The sequence below is a fragment of the Vicia villosa genome, linkage group LG4 (assembly GCF_029867415.1).
Source record: "Vicia villosa cultivar HV-30 ecotype Madison, WI linkage group LG4, Vvil1.0, whole genome shotgun sequence".
NCBI classification, from domain to species: Eukaryota; Viridiplantae; Streptophyta; class Magnoliopsida; order Fabales; family Fabaceae; genus Vicia; species Vicia villosa.
In genome coordinates, this window is record NC_081183.1 from 5,307,787 (window position 1) to 5,327,299 (window position 19,513).

General features: G+C 32.4%; 1 long non-coding RNA gene across 1 annotated transcript; it reads right to left on the reverse strand.

Moving 5' to 3' along the window:
* Positions 1 to 3,573: 3,573 nt before the first annotated feature.
* Positions 3,574 to 7,697, reverse strand: LOC131598738 (uncharacterized). The gene is made up of 3 exons (XR_009282378.1): positions 7,407 to 7,697; positions 6,719 to 6,767; positions 3,574 to 4,393 (listed from the first exon to the last, which is right to left on the reverse strand). It is a non-coding gene; the product is annotated as an uncharacterized LOC131598738 (long non-coding RNA).
* Positions 7,698 to 19,513: the final 11,816 nt, after the last annotated feature.

Here is a 19,513-nt window from a genome sequence, read left to right on the forward strand (position 1 = left end):
TTTCATTTTTTGAACATTTTACCCCTCTCGTGTATAAAGAAGTAGTTATGTCGTGTGTAGCCCTTTTGTGATTAATACCATTACTTATTGAAAAAAATTTAAAAAAAAGCTGAATTCTAACAAAAATGTGTAAAAAAAAAGATGAATTCTAATAAATATCTAACATTTATTATATTCTAACTTGTTTATTTACACTAATTTATTTATTTTTAAGTATATCGGTAAGCTCCACATTTAGATTTACTTAATTATTTTTTAATTGTAATTAATTAAAATATAATATCTAAAAAATATATGATTGTATGTTAAAAAAAATTTAATATATATATATATATATATATATATATATATATATATATATATATATATATATATATATATATATATATATATATATATATAATAAAGAGAAAAAGAGATATACACTGACAGTATAAAAAAATTTTACACTGTCAACCAATCACAACCATGTATTTAATTAAAACACAATTTTAATTAAAATAAATTAATATGATATGACAAATATAAGGATTTTGATTGGATATATGTATAAAATTATATGTGTAAAATTTATTTACACTGTCAACACTACCTTTAAACTCTATAATAAATCATTAAAAAATATTTTTTTTGCAACCCTAACTTGGATCCTGACACCGCCCCTAGCAAGAGGTGCCTACACGACACCGACTATCATAGTTACAGTTTCACCTATTACTTGTTGAAAAAAAAAGACACACGTTGGTCTTGGTTTTGAAAATTTAAATAGTTAACCAAATGATAAGGTTCTATATTAGTAATTTTAAAGTTCTTACGATATTAACTTATCAATAAATTTTAAGTCAATGATTCTACTTATAATTCATAATTAATTCCTGAAATTTTCTTTATGCATGAATATAACTTCACATTTTCAAAATTTACAGCGGTTTGATTCCAATATATATATATATATATATATATATATATATATATATATATATATATATATATATATATATATATATATATATATATATATATATATATAAAAATTAATAAGTAAAATGAAATTAAATCGGAGTATAAGGGGTACTCCAACCGATTACAAGACGGGAATGCTTCTACTACTCAAAACAAATGAGTGGTAGAATATTCCATACATGAAAATTACAATTAGCCGCTAATTTATAACTAGAATAAAACCATTTCGAAAAATTAAAAACTACCTCAGATATACATTCGGTAAAGCTAAACGATTTATTCTTAAAAACGATTCCACTAAATGTATAATGGTAATCAATGTAACGGTAACAAACCGATTTCCCTATAAAAGTGGAACTAATTACAAATGAGTAATACTCCCCCACAGGCTAGACTATGGATGGAGAAAAGTCCCAACTTGCTAAGGAAAGAAGAAAAAGCAGGAGCATCCGGTGGTTTTGAATTTCCAAGAGACAAGAGATTTGCCTAAAAATACAGCAAAACTTGTGGTTAAACGTCGTGTGGTTGGGCATGTGGCCTAGTCACTATCTGCAAAACTAGAAAGCACTAAATCAACGGTAGCAGAATAATCAATCCTTAAAATGGTTTTTAGTGGGATTATAAACAAATTGGCTTAATTGTTGAATGACAAATGAAATATCAGGACTGGTGGTGGTTAAATAAATTAATTGGCATATTAATCTTCTATATTGTGAATCAGGTTGAGGCACTTCATCAACTCCAATTACAGAATCAAAAACAACTTCTAGGACATCAAGCTTTTCATTAAAAGTTTGAAGTTGAACTTCATCCATGTTAAAGTCCTTTTTCTCATTCGAAGCATCGTCTTGCTGCTTTCCATGTACAACCACAATAGGCCTCTCCTTTCTACCTTTATCCTTTCTATTTAGTAATTCGAAAAGTGTTTACCTTCTGGAAAATCATTGAGTAGCTTCACAGAACAGCCGATCAAGTTCATGATAATCTAGAGCATTACACGATTTTAATATATTACTGTAATTCTCAAGAGTTTTTGTCTGGTTACAATCTGGAGCACAAAATTAGAGATACAAAAGAAGAACAAAGATGTGTGCTGCAGAGACATATGAGAAAACTCTTTAATAGCTTACTCCTATTTCACGAAATTCTGTCAAAGTTTTTCTGAGGCTTCAGTTTGAAACAGTGTATAAGTATTGCTTGTCAGAATGTTACTACCAGTAGATATGTCGTTCATTAGTCAATACCAATGCCTCGTATGCATAAAGCAGTTTTCATTATTATTCATGTCAAAAACCATGTAAGATAATGCTAGTTTAGTAGATTAAAAAAAATTTTCCATACAAGTTCTCTTACTAAGCTGGAAACCAAACACGATAGTTTCTCAAAAACATGCTAATTAAATCAAACATATAACCCACTTTTCTTTACTCCTAAAAACAAGTAAAATTATCATAAACTTGTAAAAGCAGCATAAATAATGTACATAACCAGAACCGCATTTCTTTGGATCTCAGAGTTATATTCCAACTCAGTCTGCGGTCCGATGCGGCTGCAAAAGCTACCGCATCCGCAATATTGCGACGGAAATTGCGATTGTGGAGTGCAATTTAAAGCTATGGTCTAATGCAAATTCTAGCATAATTCCTCAGCAGACAATTACACAGACCGAACTACTTGATCAAACTCAAGATTTACCTGCCGAACAAACATATGAACATCAAACATTCCTAATTTTTTTTTATATTCTTCATAAATTCTTTTTTCTTTTTTGCAATTATTTTCCAACATGTTATTGACAAATATATTTTTTGATGTGTACATAACAGTTCTTAAAGAATTGCCTCTTTGTGTATACTCACGGCAGTAAGATTGAATGTTGCAAATATGACAACTGATACAATGGGAGAAAATAACACTTTGTAATTCTCATTCATAATAAAAATGGACCAAATGATACAATGGGATCAAATCCTTGCACAAAGTTTTCTAAAATAATGAAATAAGCTAACTATCCAACAATCTACTATAATTAAATAGTAACAGAACTAGACAACTGTTTAAACCGTTTAATGACGATCAATGTGCGAAGTCAATGACGGTTAGCCATAAGGACTATATTTCGAATACAAAAGTGCTATATTTTACCACGAAATACTTCTCCACTGCCTCCATCTCCTAGTCTGTTGTCAACACTTAAGTGTTCTGTTGCCAAATCAAGATCATCAAAGATAAAATGTTCAACTCCATAGTTTTGATGGTTGTAAGGAGATGCTAGGAGAGTCTATTTAGGACTCAGCAGAACTATTATTATTGTGGCGCCTATAAATGCATATGGATGTGATAACAAGTGTTGCCAACATAGAAGAAATAACACCTTTAAAAAAGAATAGGAAGAATAAGTAATTATATTGTGTATAAGAAATATCTACATGAAAAAAAATGATGTAATATATAAGAAAATTGAAATTACTACCAAGAGTGAGTTTCGTTTTCCAATTCCATGCTCCTGCATTATTTAGTTATGAAAGCAAATATGTGTTAGCATTGTGATAGTTCAAATATAAATTCGTATTTCAAAATTTAAGAATAATTGTATTTGACAGACCTTTTGATATTATAGATTCCTTTGAGAGACACAATACTGCGTTTTCTACTCTTTTGTATATACATCTCCCTCCATGTTTTATGCAATTATTGCACGTGTCATCTCCCACAATATTCCATCTCACTTCAAATCCTCTCTCTATTACATTCGTTGGAACTATTGAGTTGTTTTTCAAATAATTCCTTTTTCCAGGAAATGTGGTACTATTATTACACTTCATACCAACAAAATCAGCCAATTTGGCACTTGATACTATGTATACAATATGAGTTTCTCCCTTTATAAGACAAGTTCTTTTTTTAAAATAATATTGATTCAAGGGAGAATAGTATGAATCCGGAAAAGGACCACCACACTCATACAATATAGTATATATTTCATTGTTGGAAGTGTAATTGAAGAAATCAAAATTTATATCCACATTAGTATAATGTTTGTGACATTGAGATTTACCACCACCATTAAAATCCCACATATCTTCTCTTGCAATCCTCAAAATTTGAGAGGCTTGATCTATGTGAAGGATGTGAAACTTTTGGAACTTCATTGCTATAATCAAGTTTCCATTTTGACAGTCAACTATAAAATTAGGGTGTCCACAATAGCTAGGTTGGGTGTTATAGTTCCAAAAAGGATAGCTTATATTAATGAAATTACCACAGCTAAAAGGTGCACAAGATGTATATATTTCATCTGCGATAACGTGAAATCGGCTTAAGAAGAGTGGGAGAAATATAAAAGTGTTAATGATTAAAGAAAAAGGTAATAGTTGAGAATGATATTTTTCCATTGTAACTTTGGTAATTAGAACGTGCAGCAAACAACCTGAAATTGAACTACATTTGTTAATGTACTGCAAGAAATATGATGATTTAAGTTACTCAAATATTGAAAAGTATACTTTTATAATTATAAAAAAATACACTTAAAGTATTCATCCAAGAGATTTACATAGTTTAAAATGAAACGTTCTCTTTCTCTAATCGACAAGTTCGTAAAGTTTATTTTTAAATCTTATATACATGAATGTCAATTGCTATGAATTGTTTTTTATATTGAGATTATCATTCTAAAACGAATGAAAACTCTAACATCCACAAACAAGAGTTTAATAGCCTAATTTTTAAAAAATGAGATTTGTTAGGAATTTACAAACAAAAGGTATTTTTTTTAGATTTATTATGTAGAGGTTAATAATCATTCATAATCTCTTTTAATCTACACAAAATTTGATTATCGAACTTTTGTTTCTATCTACCCAATGTAAACATCAATATAACATATCATTCAATGTTAGGTATTTATACTAATATTTAGTAATGTATCTCCTAAAAAAAGATAAAAAATATTCAACAGTTGGTTTTTAAATTACTTGTGATACCATTGTGTCTTTGTATGTCTAAAACACTTTTATTTAATAATTCAAAGCTTGTTATTAAATTGGGGCCAGAGCTATAATTAAAAATAAAAAATTTCAAATCACTATGACAAAAGTGGATTGTGTCATGTAACGTTTGAAAGATAACTTATCAAAAAGAGTGAGACAATTGGAAAAAAATTGAGAAAGAAGAAAAGGTAAGTTATAGGTATTGCATTGGTCTCAAAAAATAGTTTGCGGTGTTTTCTAGTATATTGAGAGGGGAGTTTGAACAGATTTCTTCTATTTTTTTTGTTGCCAATCTTATGCCTAGTTAGTTGTTTATTTATAGACTAATGAATTTTCCAAAGTTTGTTTTTGAACCAATTTAAAATATAAAACCGGTTTGTAATTATAAATCAGAGACGGATCTACTTTATGGTAAATGGGAGCAGCTGACCCCACTGCGTCAATTTGTTTTTAACTAATAAATGAATGTTTTTGCAATTTGACCCCACTTGAAAGGGTTGATTTGTCCCCACACATGCCATTAATAATGTTTTTAACTAATGAAGTTTTTAACAACTAATATTGCATTTTTAACAAATTGGTTATTAACTAATAAATGTTGACATGTTATACAGACAAAATAATTAACTTGTCCTGATTAATTTTGTAGTGCTCCAAATAAACATAAAACGAATTTTCTTTACACATTACTCTCTCAAATAAAAAAAAAATTAAAAAAATTCTACTCCCTTCTCTTTTTTTCTTTATTTTTGTTTTGAAAAGAATCATGGATAGAGTGATTTATTAACAATAAAAATTTAATTAATTTAATTCGATTTTATTTATTCAATTTTTTTTGATTTATTTGGCTCTACAATCAACTCGGAAACTATATCATTGATATCCATTTTAGTAAAACAAATAATATAAATGAATTGTTAATATTTTTAGAAAAATTAGTTGGAGTTGAAAAATATATAATCTATCAATTGGTGTATTCAATTTTAAAGTCAGTAATGTTTACATGCCTCTGGAAAAAATTTATAACCATGAATTTTATGAAAAAAAATAGCGTTCACCCATAAATAATTGTCACAAACATAAAAATAAATATATATTTAATAGCATTTGGGAGAAAATAATCTTAAAAATATTTTTTAGATGTTAAAAATATTTTTTAGATGTTAAAAGTGTCTTAGATATTATCTTTAAAACTTAGGCAAATAAAATTTAACTTCTCCATAAAATATGTTGTTTTATAAAAATATTTTTCAATTCTATAATACGAAACTTCTACATCAACTTTTAGTAAACATTATTTACAATATTCAATTTATAAAATTGACATTTTATTTATAAAATTCTTTGATAACCTAACATACTTCAATTTTTAGTATACATTATTTACAATACTCAACAATAATTTATAAACCGAATTGCATTGAAGAAAAAAATACTAAAACTATTTAAATGGTTAATAAACCGAACTATATATTATAAATAATTCAGTTAATTAAATTTAAATTTATAAACCGATTTTAACTTATTTAAATTTTTTACCCTTTTATATGCAGTCAATTATAACTTTCCAAATTGCAAGTCTTTAGTTTTAATCATATAAAAATTGGGACATAGTGGTTCCTAGTTTTAATCAATCTTGGATATATCATGGTTTGGCTTATGAACAAAATAAGAAATAAAAATAAAATTTAATAAACCTAGCAAACCTAAATTATAAAAATCTAAACAAAAATCAAATAAAAAAATTTCGAAAAAAAACATACCTTTTCTCTAATCTACTCCTTCTCCTTCTTCTCCTTCTCCTTCTTCTCCCTTCAAAATCCAAAAAAAAAAAACAGAAATTAACATTATATAAATACGACTATAAATCAGAGTTCTAAATAAATACAGATGCAATTTACCTTATGATTCAAAAGAGCAAGTTTGAAAATGGATATAAAAATGAGCAAGTTTGAAAATGGCTTTGAACAAAAGAGCAAGGTGTTTGGAAGAGAAAGCAGAAAATGGGTTTTCTGTAAAATTTGTAAAGGTAAAGGGTATGGGAGAGAGAAGGGTAGAGCGTGTAGTTATAACACCTTTAGACTAATGAATTTTCCAAAGTTTATTTGTACTTATAACACCTTTAGACTAATGAATTTTCCAAAGTTTATTTTTGAACCAATTTAAAATATAAAACCGGTTTGTAATTATAAATTGGTTTAAAATTAGTTTATATAAACCGGAAAAAGAACAAGCCTTTGATGTGTGTGAGGTATAAAACTTCCGGTTTCAGTCTCAGGTTTTTCAAAGTTTCAAAGTAAAATATGCACAGAACAAAGAACAAATAAAAGCGTAAACATTATTGTATAAAGAAACCTCTTATCATTCATGAACAACCATAACTCAATTAAAATACTAAAATACCAAGAGACAAACACAACAAATAATTAATGGAAAGCAAAGAAAAGTTACCCAGAATGAAACTTCGCGGAAGACCGGTGAGAAGGGTACCGACGGCTGGTGACTTATCCGGCGAGGTGTTCGTGAATATTTGATGAAAAAGTGAAACTTGGCAGGGGTGTTGTATTGATGAACACTGTTGATGTTGTTGTTTTAAGTATGAGGTGAGTGTATGGTTTGTAGGGGTGATGATGAAAAAGTGATGATGAAAACTTGGGAGGTTTGTATGGTTTTAAAGAAAAAGTGATGATACAATAAAAGCAGGACCGGTGAGAAATCCAAAACCAGATCAATTTGTTGATATCTGTCTTGTTACTCTCGTAAAGTCGAAAAGTTGATGTATTACAGCTTATAATGTTTAAGAAAGTACGATTAGGTTGCCGAGGAAAGTGACAGAAGTACATGTCACGGGTATCAAGGAAAAAGCTAAATGTAATAGAGTAATATAAGCCTATTACGTTCAAGCACGTGTAGTTAAAAGATAAGATTTATACCTGCAAATACAACTATACAATATTGTCACATCTAGTATGTACTAAGAAAATGCAGGCCTAGTATGTACTAAGAAAATGCAGTCAATAACATCCAGTATGTAATAAGGGAGTAGAATCTGCTACCTTTTAGTCACTGCAAAGTATTATATAAAAAATTATACAAATGCAAGGAAAAATGTTGTTGTTATAGAGATGACCCTAGTAACTATAGCTCCAAGATGTAAAGTAGAATCCAAAATTGGATGTTAACAAAAGTAGCAGTTATTTTTTACTTAATTCTTGGTTGTATATCATATGGTTAATACAAATCCCTCATAAAGTAAAACAAAAATAAAGAAGAAAGAAACTTATATCTTAACATGGTATACATACACATGGTAAGCTATACTACTTGTCACTTATCTCATATTAAGCTTTTGTTATATATTTTGTCTTCAATTTGAAATTAGCTTAACAGATAAAATAACTAAGGAGAATACAAATATCTGCAGTAAATAAGCTTTGTAAGAACTGTCATAAGAAATTCTATAAATTACACTTTGTTATAATCTAATATCTAACTTTAGTAATAAAAATATATTAACTATGAATATTCAAATATTGTTCAAAGGACACAAATCACTTTAAAAAAAATTCTATTTCCTAAATATTAGATTTTAAACTAATATCTTGAAAAGGCTATTGACATACTATTTAAATTCTGAAAAATATCAATATTGCAAATATTATGAAAGAATAAAAAATAAATTGTTATGGAGATTTTACTAATAGTTTGTGGTGTGATAATGCACTACCTTTAAGTGGGAACCATCTAGCATCAAGATGAAACAGCATCTCTTAACATAACAACACCTTTAAGTGCCTTTATTCTTGTGAAATTTCTATTTCTCGTGACAGCTTGTGATGTACTATAAGAAATATGCATTCATTCACATTCACATGTTATTTTCTATGAAAGCATCTAGGTAATCAACTGCTGCACATGTGGTGTCAATCACAAAGAATGATTTTGAAGCTTTAAATTATTATGGTCTGTTTGCCACTGGTTGGTTTGAATTCTTGTTATGTCTGTTACTTTCATATGATTTATTATTCAGTCTTGTGCTTCTTGTCCAATCAATGTGTTGTTTTATCTAATCTAAATTCAAAAGATTTTTGCGGGTTAGAGGGTCTAATTCTTAGTAATTACTTCATGCATTATGTATTAGTATGATTTTAGATTTTAGATTTGATTTGTTTGTGGCTAGTTGGGAATTTCTTATCTTATTTTTAGTGTGTTTGACTAATTTTGTCAAAGTTGTATACTATTTGTGTCCGAAAATTTTATTTTTTATTATTTTTTACTAATTTTATTATAATTTCTTTCTAAAATTAATAAACTAAGTTTGATTCCAATAATTTTTTTCTTTCATATTTTGAATATTTTGCGGGGTTAAAAACCCATTAAACAACCTCTTAGTTTAGTCAGCAAAATACCTGCGGTCGTTATAAATCATCGTATATAAATTGTGGAAATCTCCGTATGTATCTATCGAAATCAAAAATTTGGGTAAAACTTTCTTACCTTGGAAACAATAAATAATTATAATAGTATTTGCTAATACTATTTCACTTTTAATTGTATTATAAATATATTTTAAATATAATATATATATTATTTATAATTTAATATAATATATTAATGAAAACTCAAAAAAATTATTTTAACTTTATTTATCAAATAAAAAATATCAACTTTAATTGAAAAAGAAAAAGAAAGATTTATGTCTTAAAATAAGCCATTTATGTAGTTATAATATTAAAAGCATTTTACTATTTTTTTCTCATTAACAATAAACAAAATTTAAAAATTTATTATTATTATTATAATAATTATTATTATAAAATATAGCGATTATACTAAATATTAATTTTATATCATAATAAATTTTTATTAATATTTAACTTTTAATTCTTTAAATAAAACACTAATAATAACTTCTTCTTAATAATAATATAACTGACAATTAAATATAATTTAATTTTTTACATTATGATTTAATAGATATTGCTTATATTATAACTGAAGTGCTTAATTACTTTTAAAAAAGAATTTAAAAAGTTAAATTGGAATTTACTATTTGTGAAAAAAAATTTATACCATCAGGAGCTAAAATTGTTTGTGAACGACGACAAGGTGTTGAATAGAAAAGACTAAATGTTGTGGTGCGATTCATGTTAATTAAGGACTGTGTTGCCTCTAGAGGTATCTCAGCCTCTAATATTTTTCTATGCAGGGTAAAAAATGATATCAAAACAACTTTTTGGTTCAGCAGATGGTTAGAAAATCAAGCTTTATCCGAGGCTTTTCCGGAGCTATACGCGAAGGCAATTACTCCCTTTATGTCTGTTGTCGAAGTTGGCCATTGGGAGGATACAATTTGGTATTGGGATATTTATGGTTGGTTCTCTGACACTGAAGAAGACGACGATTTTTTGATTTAGATAATGATAGACTTGTTGTCTCTGTTCCAGCCGGTTTAGCATGCAGAAGATGAATTTGTCTAGGCGGAAAACATTGAAGAAGGATTCGCGGTTAAAGAACGTGCTTGTGTGATTAGGAATCGAGAGGCTGATCTCACAGTGGGATTACATGATAGAAAGAAGCTGAATTTCATGTGGAAACTCAAAAGTAAAAACTTTCGCATGGATATTGATTTTGGAGAGGCTTCCAATGAGAGATAAACTTAGAAGGAGGAGGATTTTGGAAGACTATATGGATTGTTATTGTTTCTTTTGCTTTCAAGAAGAGGAGAACGTTAATCACTTATTCGAATTTTGTCCCACTACTAGGAAGATTTAGGAGAGAGTTGGGGTTTGGCTTGGTGACTCGTGTAGGCTATCTTATACAGATGTGTCGTCTTTTATTGTTGGGCCCAAGAAAATTAAGGTAGTAGAGGAAAGATTAACTATAGGAGTGATATGGTTAGTGGCTGTATGGAGTATTTGGATAACGAGAAATGCGATCCTTTTTAAAGGAAGCATTTTCAACTTTGACGAATGCTATAGCGCTATCATATTAGCTTCTTGGAAATGGTTTCGTTCAGTTAATGATTCTTCTATTTCCTGTAATTTTCATTTTTTGAACATTTTACCCCTCTCGTGTATAAAGAAGTAGTTATGTCGTGTGTAGCCCTTTTGTGATTAATACCATTACTTATTGAAAAAAATTTTAAAAAAAGCCGAATTCTAACAAAAATGTGTAAAAAAAAAGATGAATTCTAATAAATATCTAACATTTATTATATTCTAACTTGTTTATTTACACTAATTTATTTATTTTTAAGTATATCGGTAAGCTCCACGTTTAGATTTACTTAATTATTTTTTAATTGTAATTAATTAAAATATAATATCTAAAAAATATATGATTGTATGTTAAAAAAAATTTAATATATATATATATATAATAAAGAGAAAAAGAGATATACACTGACAGTGTAAAAAAATTTTACACTGTCAACCAATCACAACCATGTATTTAATTAAAACACAATTTTAATTAAAATAAATTAATATGATATGACAAATATAAGGATTTTGATTGGATATATGTATAAAATTATATGTGTAAAATTTATTTACACTGTCACCACTACCTTTAAACTCTATAATAAATCATTAAAAAATATTTTTTTTTGCAACCCTAACTTGGATCCTGACACCGCCCCTAGCAAGAGGTGCCTACACGACACCGACTATCATAGTTACAGTTTCACCTATTACTTGTTGAAAAAAAAAGACACACGTTGGTCTTGGTTTTGAAAATTTAAATAGTTAACCAAATGATAAGGTTCTATATTAGTAATTTTAAAGTTCTTACGATATTAACTTATCAATAAATTTTAAGTCAATGATTCTACTTATAATTCATAATTAATTCCTGAAATTTTCTTTATGCATGAATATAACTTCACATTTTCAAAATTTACAGCGGTTTGATTCCAATATATATATATATATATATATATATATATATATATATATATATATATATATATATATATATATATATATATATATATATATATATATATATATATATATATATATATATATATATATATATATATTAATAAGTAAAATGAAATTAAACCGGGGTATAAGGGGTACTCCAACCGATTACAAGACGGGAATGCTTCTACTACTCAAAACAAATGAGTGGTAGAATATTCCATACATGAAAATTACAATTAGCCGCTAATTTATAACTAGAATAAAACCATTTCGAAAAATTAAAAACTACCTCAGATATACATTCGGTAAAGCTAAACGATTTATTCTTAAAAACGATTCCACTAAATGTATAATGGTAATCAATGTAACGGTAACAAACCGATTTCCCTATAAAAGTGGAACTAATTACAAATGAGTAATACTCCCCCACAGGCTAGACTATGGATGGAGAAAAGTCCCAACTTGCTAAGGAAAGAAGAAAAAGCAGGAGCATCCGGTGGTTTTGAATTTCCAAGAGACAAGAGATTTGCCTAAAAATACAGCAAAACTTGTGGTTAAACGTCGTGTGGTTGGGCATGTGGCCTAGTCACTATCTGCAAAACTAGAAAGCACTAAATCAACGGTAGCAGAATAATCAATCCTTAAAATGGTTTTTAGTGGGATTATAAACAAATTGGCTTAATTGTTGAATGACAAATGAAATATCAGGACTGGTGGTGGTTAAATAAATTAATTGGCATATTAATCTTCTATATTGTGAATCAGGTTGAGGCACTTCATCAACTCCAATTACAGAATCAAAAACAACTTCTAGGACATCAAGCTTTTCATTAAAAGTTTGAAGTTGAACTTCATCCATGTTAAAGTCCTTTTTCTCATTCGAAGCATCGTCTTGCTGCTTTCCATGTACAACCACAATAGGCCTCTCCTTTCTACCTTTATCCTTTCTATTTAGTAATTCGAAAAGTGTTTACCTTCTGGAAAATCATTGAGTAGCTTCACAGAACAGCCGATCAAGTTCATGATAATCTAGAGCATTACACGATTTTAATATATTACTGTAATTCTCAAGAGTTTTTGTCTGGTTACAATCTGGAGCACAAAATTAGAGATACAAAAGAAGAACAAAGATGTGTGCTGCAGAGACATATGAGAAAACTCTTTAATAGCTTACTCCTATTTCACGAAATTCTGTCAAAGTTTTTCTGAGGCTTCAGTTTGAAACAGTGTATAAGTATTGCTTGTCAGAATGTTACTACCAGTAGATATGTCGTTCATTAGTCAATACCAATGCCTCGTATGCATAAAGCAGTTTTCATTATTATTCATGTCAAAAACCATGTAAGATAATGCTAGTGTAATACCCCGTATTAAATTAAATGCTCTAATGTTATTAGCTGACACCGAGGTTTTGGTTAATTGGAACATTAGAGATACTTTTGGACACTTAAGTTGTAAGTGCTAACTTAAGGTTATGTTGCTTATATTCTTTCCTTTCTATTTTCCTTCCTCACAATTGCAACAACACAAGTTTTAGAGAGAAGAAGTAGAGAGAAGGAAGAGCAAGAGGAAGAGAAGAGGAAGAAAAGCTTGTGAAGAGGAAAGCTTGGATCTTCATCATTTCTCCGCCGAATCGACTCATCTTCGACATCAACGACTCATAATCGAGGTGGGTTCTAGTTAGAAACTTATAGCTTTTGATTATGGATGGAAATCATAAGTTATGCATTTTGGGGTTTTCTATAGAAAAACCTAGGTTTTGAATCAAACCATGAATGTTCATGATTTAGTGTTGTATATTCCAAGTGTACCATGTATAAGTTGTTCTATGCTTTTAGTATGATTCTGGAACAGGTTTAAGTATAGAGATGGTTGGTTTAAACCATGGGAAAAGCAAGAAACAGATCTGGAATTTCTGATTTTCGCGCGCTTCGCGGCGCGAACGGGGCTACGCGGCGCGAGCTATGCAGGTTTTTAGGGGTCTTGGTTCTGTCATCAGTACGCGGCGCGTACAAGGGTTCGCGACGCGAACACTATGAGAATGTTGTGAGGTTTGCCACTGCCTGAGGTTCGCGGCGCGACCTAGCTGTTGCGCGGCGCGAACTGAAGGTTACTTAGCCAATTCTTTAGTTTCATGAGATAAAACTGTTTCGATCGTAACTTTTGAACCGTAACTCTGTTTTAATCACCGTTCGAAGTGATAGGAAGCTAGAAGCGTGTACTTTCTAGTAGTATAGGTTTTGGGAACAAAGGGAGAATTATTTAATCGAGAATCGGGAAATTGCTTGAGTACTTGGGTTGGTTTTCGTTCGAATTCTTGAGAACGTTATGCTTTTAGTATGATGCTTGTGTACTCTATAATTGTTACTGAGTTCTATTGCAGGTGGATTAGTATACCTTGTTATAAATGTTATATCAAGAGGGTTGAATAACTTCATTGTTATGTGAATAAAGGATAAGTGAGGAAAAACTAGGAATTGTTAGGTTTGTAGCTTGACAAAGAAAACCTAGGATGAGACATTATATGGAACATACGTGTTTTGAATCTTATGAGGAAAGGCTAACAGGCCTAGTGATTTGCGTGAGCGGTCACCAAAGTATGAAAGGCTAACAGGCCTAGTGGTTTGCGGAAGCGATCACCATTGTTGATGTATTAATCGGAACCGTAGTATTTTCTTTATTCTTTATTTTTCCTTTGAATGCTAACAGGCATTCACCGTGCGGAAGGGCACATAATCTTGGCAGGTTTGATTCCCGCTTTTGTGTACGAATGGAACCTACGGGTAGAGACTTGTGATGGTGTACGGGCCATGTGAAGTGACGATTCATGGGGAAAGGCTCATGAGTCCGAATCCATTTCGTATGTCAAGATTTTTCCAAAGGATTCATGACTCGTGCCACCTCCTAGACGTAGAAGGGGACGGGAATATGGGGATGCCTTGGTATTGGTTTCCGATTAATAATCTTGTGTTGAGTTGTTGAACTCTAAGTATGATTCCATATAATGTTAGTGTGAGAACTCAAGGTCTAGTTCCTTATGACTTGAGACTTATAGGTTAGAACCTTGTAAAGCCGAGAGGATCCATAGGATAGGGAACTCACTGAGATTTTATATCTCACCCCATTATATATATTGATTTCAGGTACTACAGGTTCCGCGAAGGGTAAGGAGAAGCAATTGATCCCTTATTCCTTATGTTCTTTGGTATGGCGAAGCTTCCGTTGTGGACTACATTTTGTGATCATTGTTGATCTAGTTCTTAGTATTTTATTTTTGAACATCTTATATGTATTATGCCATTGTGTAGAAAGTTTGTATTAGGGCATTAATATGTATAATGTGTTGACTAGGAACTTTTGGTATTTCAGTACCAAATACTTGGATTCATGTATATTTATATGATTTGATGCATGTAATTATATATGGGTGTTACAGTTGGTATCAGAGCAGGTCGTATCCTCGACCTAGCCATGAGATATGATAAGTATTTCTTCTGTCCAAGATGTGTTGTGTTCCCATGAGTTTTGTTGTGTTATGACTATGGTATTGAGCCTGATCAACTCAATCCCATTTTCATGACCTCCAGGAACATGGTGGACGGACGCAGGACTCGTGGTTGACCCCCACACTCAACCCCCACAAGTGAATCAACCGAATGGCGGTGAGAATATTCCGTGGCCCCAGTAGATGCAACAGCAGCAGAATCAGTTCATGCTGCAGATGATGCAACAGATGAATGGCGGTCATAATGTTCCAGTGGTTGTACCCGAAGCTGCAGGTGCGACTTATAAGGATTTCATTCGCATGAATCCTCCGGAATTTCATGGCGGATTAGATCCTATTAAGGCACAGGAGTGGGTGGCCAATGTGGAAGGAATCTTGGAGATCGTGCATTGTAGTGAAGAGGGCAAGGTGGTGTTGCTTCTCATTCGCTAAAAGGTCCAGCGATGAGATGGTAGAAGAGTGCTTCTGCGTTGATGACTATTCAAGAAGTACCTAAGGAGTGGGTTAATTTCAAGACCACTTTCATGGAGAAATATTTTCCTAGTTCCCTGAGGACTAAAAAGGAATTGGAGTTCCAATAGTTAAGGCAGGAGAATATGTCGGTAGCTACTTGTGCAGAGAAGTTTGGAATTCTGGCTGCTTATTCTAGGGAGGCCGGGTATGCTCCTGATGAGAGTTGGAAGGTGGGCCAGTTTTGTTTGGTTTAAGGGCTGAAATTTCGCATAGTGTGTCCTAGAGGGAGTTCACTACCTATACGGAGTTGTTGTGACAATGTTATGTGGCTGAGACCAGTTGAAGAAAGTTCAAGCTGAGGAATATTTAAAGAAGAATCAGAATGAGAGAGGAAGGCCAAGCCAACATTTTCGGCCTAGGTCACAAGTTTTCTAGGGGAAACAAGTGTAAGGTTCTCGGTTTAGTGCACCTCCGGTATGTCGTGGTTGTGGTAAGAATCACCTTGGAAGGCGTAACCTTAAAAAGGGTGAAATGCTTTATTATTGACAAGAAAGGCATGTGGTGAGGAATGGACCTCGGAATAGGAATCAAATGTAAGGAAGAAGTACTGGTCGAATGTATGCCTTGGATGAGATAGTCGAGACACCGTTGGTGTATGAGAATTGTGTGTTATCTGTGGGTGGTAGGAAACTTCTAGATTGACCTTAATTGTTTACCACTTAAGAAGTAGATGTTGTTTTGGAATGGATAGGTCTTCTGCTATTTTAGTATTCATTGGGTGTGAAGAGAAGTTGATCATTATTCCATCTGAAGAAGTTACTCCGAAAGATGTTTTAATTACTATACAGGAAGGTACGGTAGGCATGATTAAATTCTTGTTTGAGGAAGAGGAGTTTGTTCTGTTGGTTCTTACTAAGGAGACGGGTGGCGATTCGAGATTTCACAATTGCTGTTAGTGGTTTCCCTGATGTTTTTCCCAAGGATGTTAGTTCTCTTCCTTCCGGAAAGGGAAGTGGAATTCTCTATTGACCTGATACCGAGAACGACTCCTATATCCGTTTCTTTGTATCGGAGGGCACCACCTGGATTGAGAGAATTGGAAGAGCTGATGGATAAGCACTTCGTGCGACCTAGTGTCTCACCGTGAGGAGCTCCGGTGTTGTTAGTAAAGTAGAAGGACGGTGGGATGAGGTTATGTATTGATTACCGTCAGTTGAATAATGCCACTATCAAGAACAAATACCCTTTACCAAGGATAAACGACCTGTTAGATCGACTGAAAGGAGCCTGTGTGTTCTCGAAGATTGATTTACGGTCAGGTTATCACCAAATCCGTGTGAAAGGCTCAGATGTGCCAAAGACTGCATTTAGAACCCGTTATGGTCATCATGAATTCTTGGTGATGCCCTTCGGTGTTGCGAATGCTCCAGCTGTTTCCATAGATTATATGAATCGGATATTCCAGCCTTACTTAGATCAATTTGTGGTAGTCTTTATTGATGACATTCTTATTTATTCTCGTACTCCACAAGAGCACGATGAACACCTGAGGATTGTTCTGTCGGTATTGCTAGAAATCAATTGTTTGGTAAGTTAAGCAAGTGTGAGTTTTGGATGACGGAGGTAAGATTTCTTGGTCATGTCATACCTCAAGGAGGTGTGGCGGGGATCCGTCGAAATTGAAGCGGTAAATTATTCGGGAGAGATCGAATGATGCCTCTGAAGTCCGAAGTTTCTTGGGTGTAGCCAGCTACTACAGAAGGGTTATAAAAGGGTTTTCTCAATTGGCTCTACCGATGAGTAGACTACCAGAAAGGAGTGTCCTTATGATTGGGATTCAGGGTGTGAACAAAGCTTCATGAGTTTAAAGAAAAGATTAGCGACTGCTCCTGTTTTGATCGTTCCTGATCCAAATTAGTCCTATGAAGTATTTTGCGATGCTTCCAAGAAAGGGTTAGGAGGTGTATTGATGCAGGAGGGCCAGGTGGTAGCATACACATCTCGACAGTTAAAGTTCCGCGAGGAGAATTATCCAACTCATGATTTAGATTTGGCTGCGGTTGTTTTTACCCTGAAGGTGTGGCGTCATTACTTGTATGGAGTTCACTTTGAAATGTTCAGTGACCACAAGAGTTTAAAGTACCTATTCGATCAGAAGGAGTTGAATATGCGTCAGAGGCGGTGGATGGAATACTTGAAGGATTATGATTTTGACTTAAAGTATCATCCAGGCAAAAGCGAATAAAGTGGCGGATGCATCGAGTCGGAAGGTGTTAAAGAGAGCCGAATTGATGGTGTTAGAGTATACATTGTGGAAAGATTTCGAGATTTTAACCTTCAATTTGTTTGGACCCAAAATGGAGTGTTGAGGGGAAACTTGAATGTTAATTCTATTTTTGAGAAATGACGTTCAACAAGCACAAGTGTCAGATGCTAAGTTACAAGAGGTGTTGGTTCAACCAGGGTTTACTTGAGCTACGGATGGAGTGATTATGTTTAATCAGAGGATTTGTGTTCTGGACGATGCGCTATTGAAAGGAAGGATTTTGGATGAAGCTCACAAGGGTGCTTTCACTATACATCCGGGTTCTTCAAAAATGTATCAAGATTTGAAAAGAGATTATTGGTGGTCCGGAATGAAAAGAGATGTCGCGGTGTACGTATCGGAGTGTACCGTATGCCAACAAGTAAAGATAGAACATCAAAGAACATGTGGATTGTTACGACCACTAGAGATTCCAATATGGAAGTGGGATAGTATTTCAATGGTTTTGCAGTTAGTTTACCTCGTACTCAAGGTGGATATGATTCTATTTGGGTGATTGTAGATCGGTTGACGAAATCTGCACATTTCTTAACCGTGAAGACTACTTACAAGACAAGTCATCTTGCACGGTTATTTATTGCAGAAATGGTGAAGTTACATGGTGTACCCTCTGGTATAGTGTCGGATAGAGGTCCAAAGTTACATCGAGTTTGGAGAGCTTTTGCCATTTGTTGAATTGCGTATAATAATAGTTATCACGCGAGTATTGGTATGACACCTTATGAAGTATTGTATGAGAGAAAATGCAGAACACCGTTGTGTTGGTCAGGAGTTGGTAATGGTAGAGTTTTGGGACCGGAATTTTTTTTCAGGAGACCACGGACAAGATTAGAATGATTCGTGATAAGGTTAAACGAGCTCAAGATCATCAGAAGAGTTAGGCGGGTAACCGTAAAAGGCCTTTGGAGTTTATAGGAGGTGACCATGTATTCTGGAAGGTTACTCCGAGATTGAGGTTGAAGGGACCGTTAAGTCGAGAAAGTTAAGTCTGAGATACGTGGGACCGTATGAGATTCTAGAAAGGATTGGTGAAGTAGCTTATCGTTTAGCTTTATCACCTTCTCTATCGGAAATGCATGATGTTTTTCACGTGTCTCAACTTCGGAAGTTTATTCCCGATCCCTTTCAGCCAGTGTTAACAGATGCAGTTGAGTTAGAATCAGATTTGACTTTTGAACCTTTACCGAGTCGTGTCGTGGGAAGAGAGACTAAAGTGTTACGAAATAAGGAAATTCCTCTTGTTAAGGTTCAGTGGGAAGCAACGCATCCGGGTGATGCTATGTGGGAGCTTGAATCGGAAATGCGGGATGCTTACCCTCATCTATTCAGGTAATTCTTAAATTCG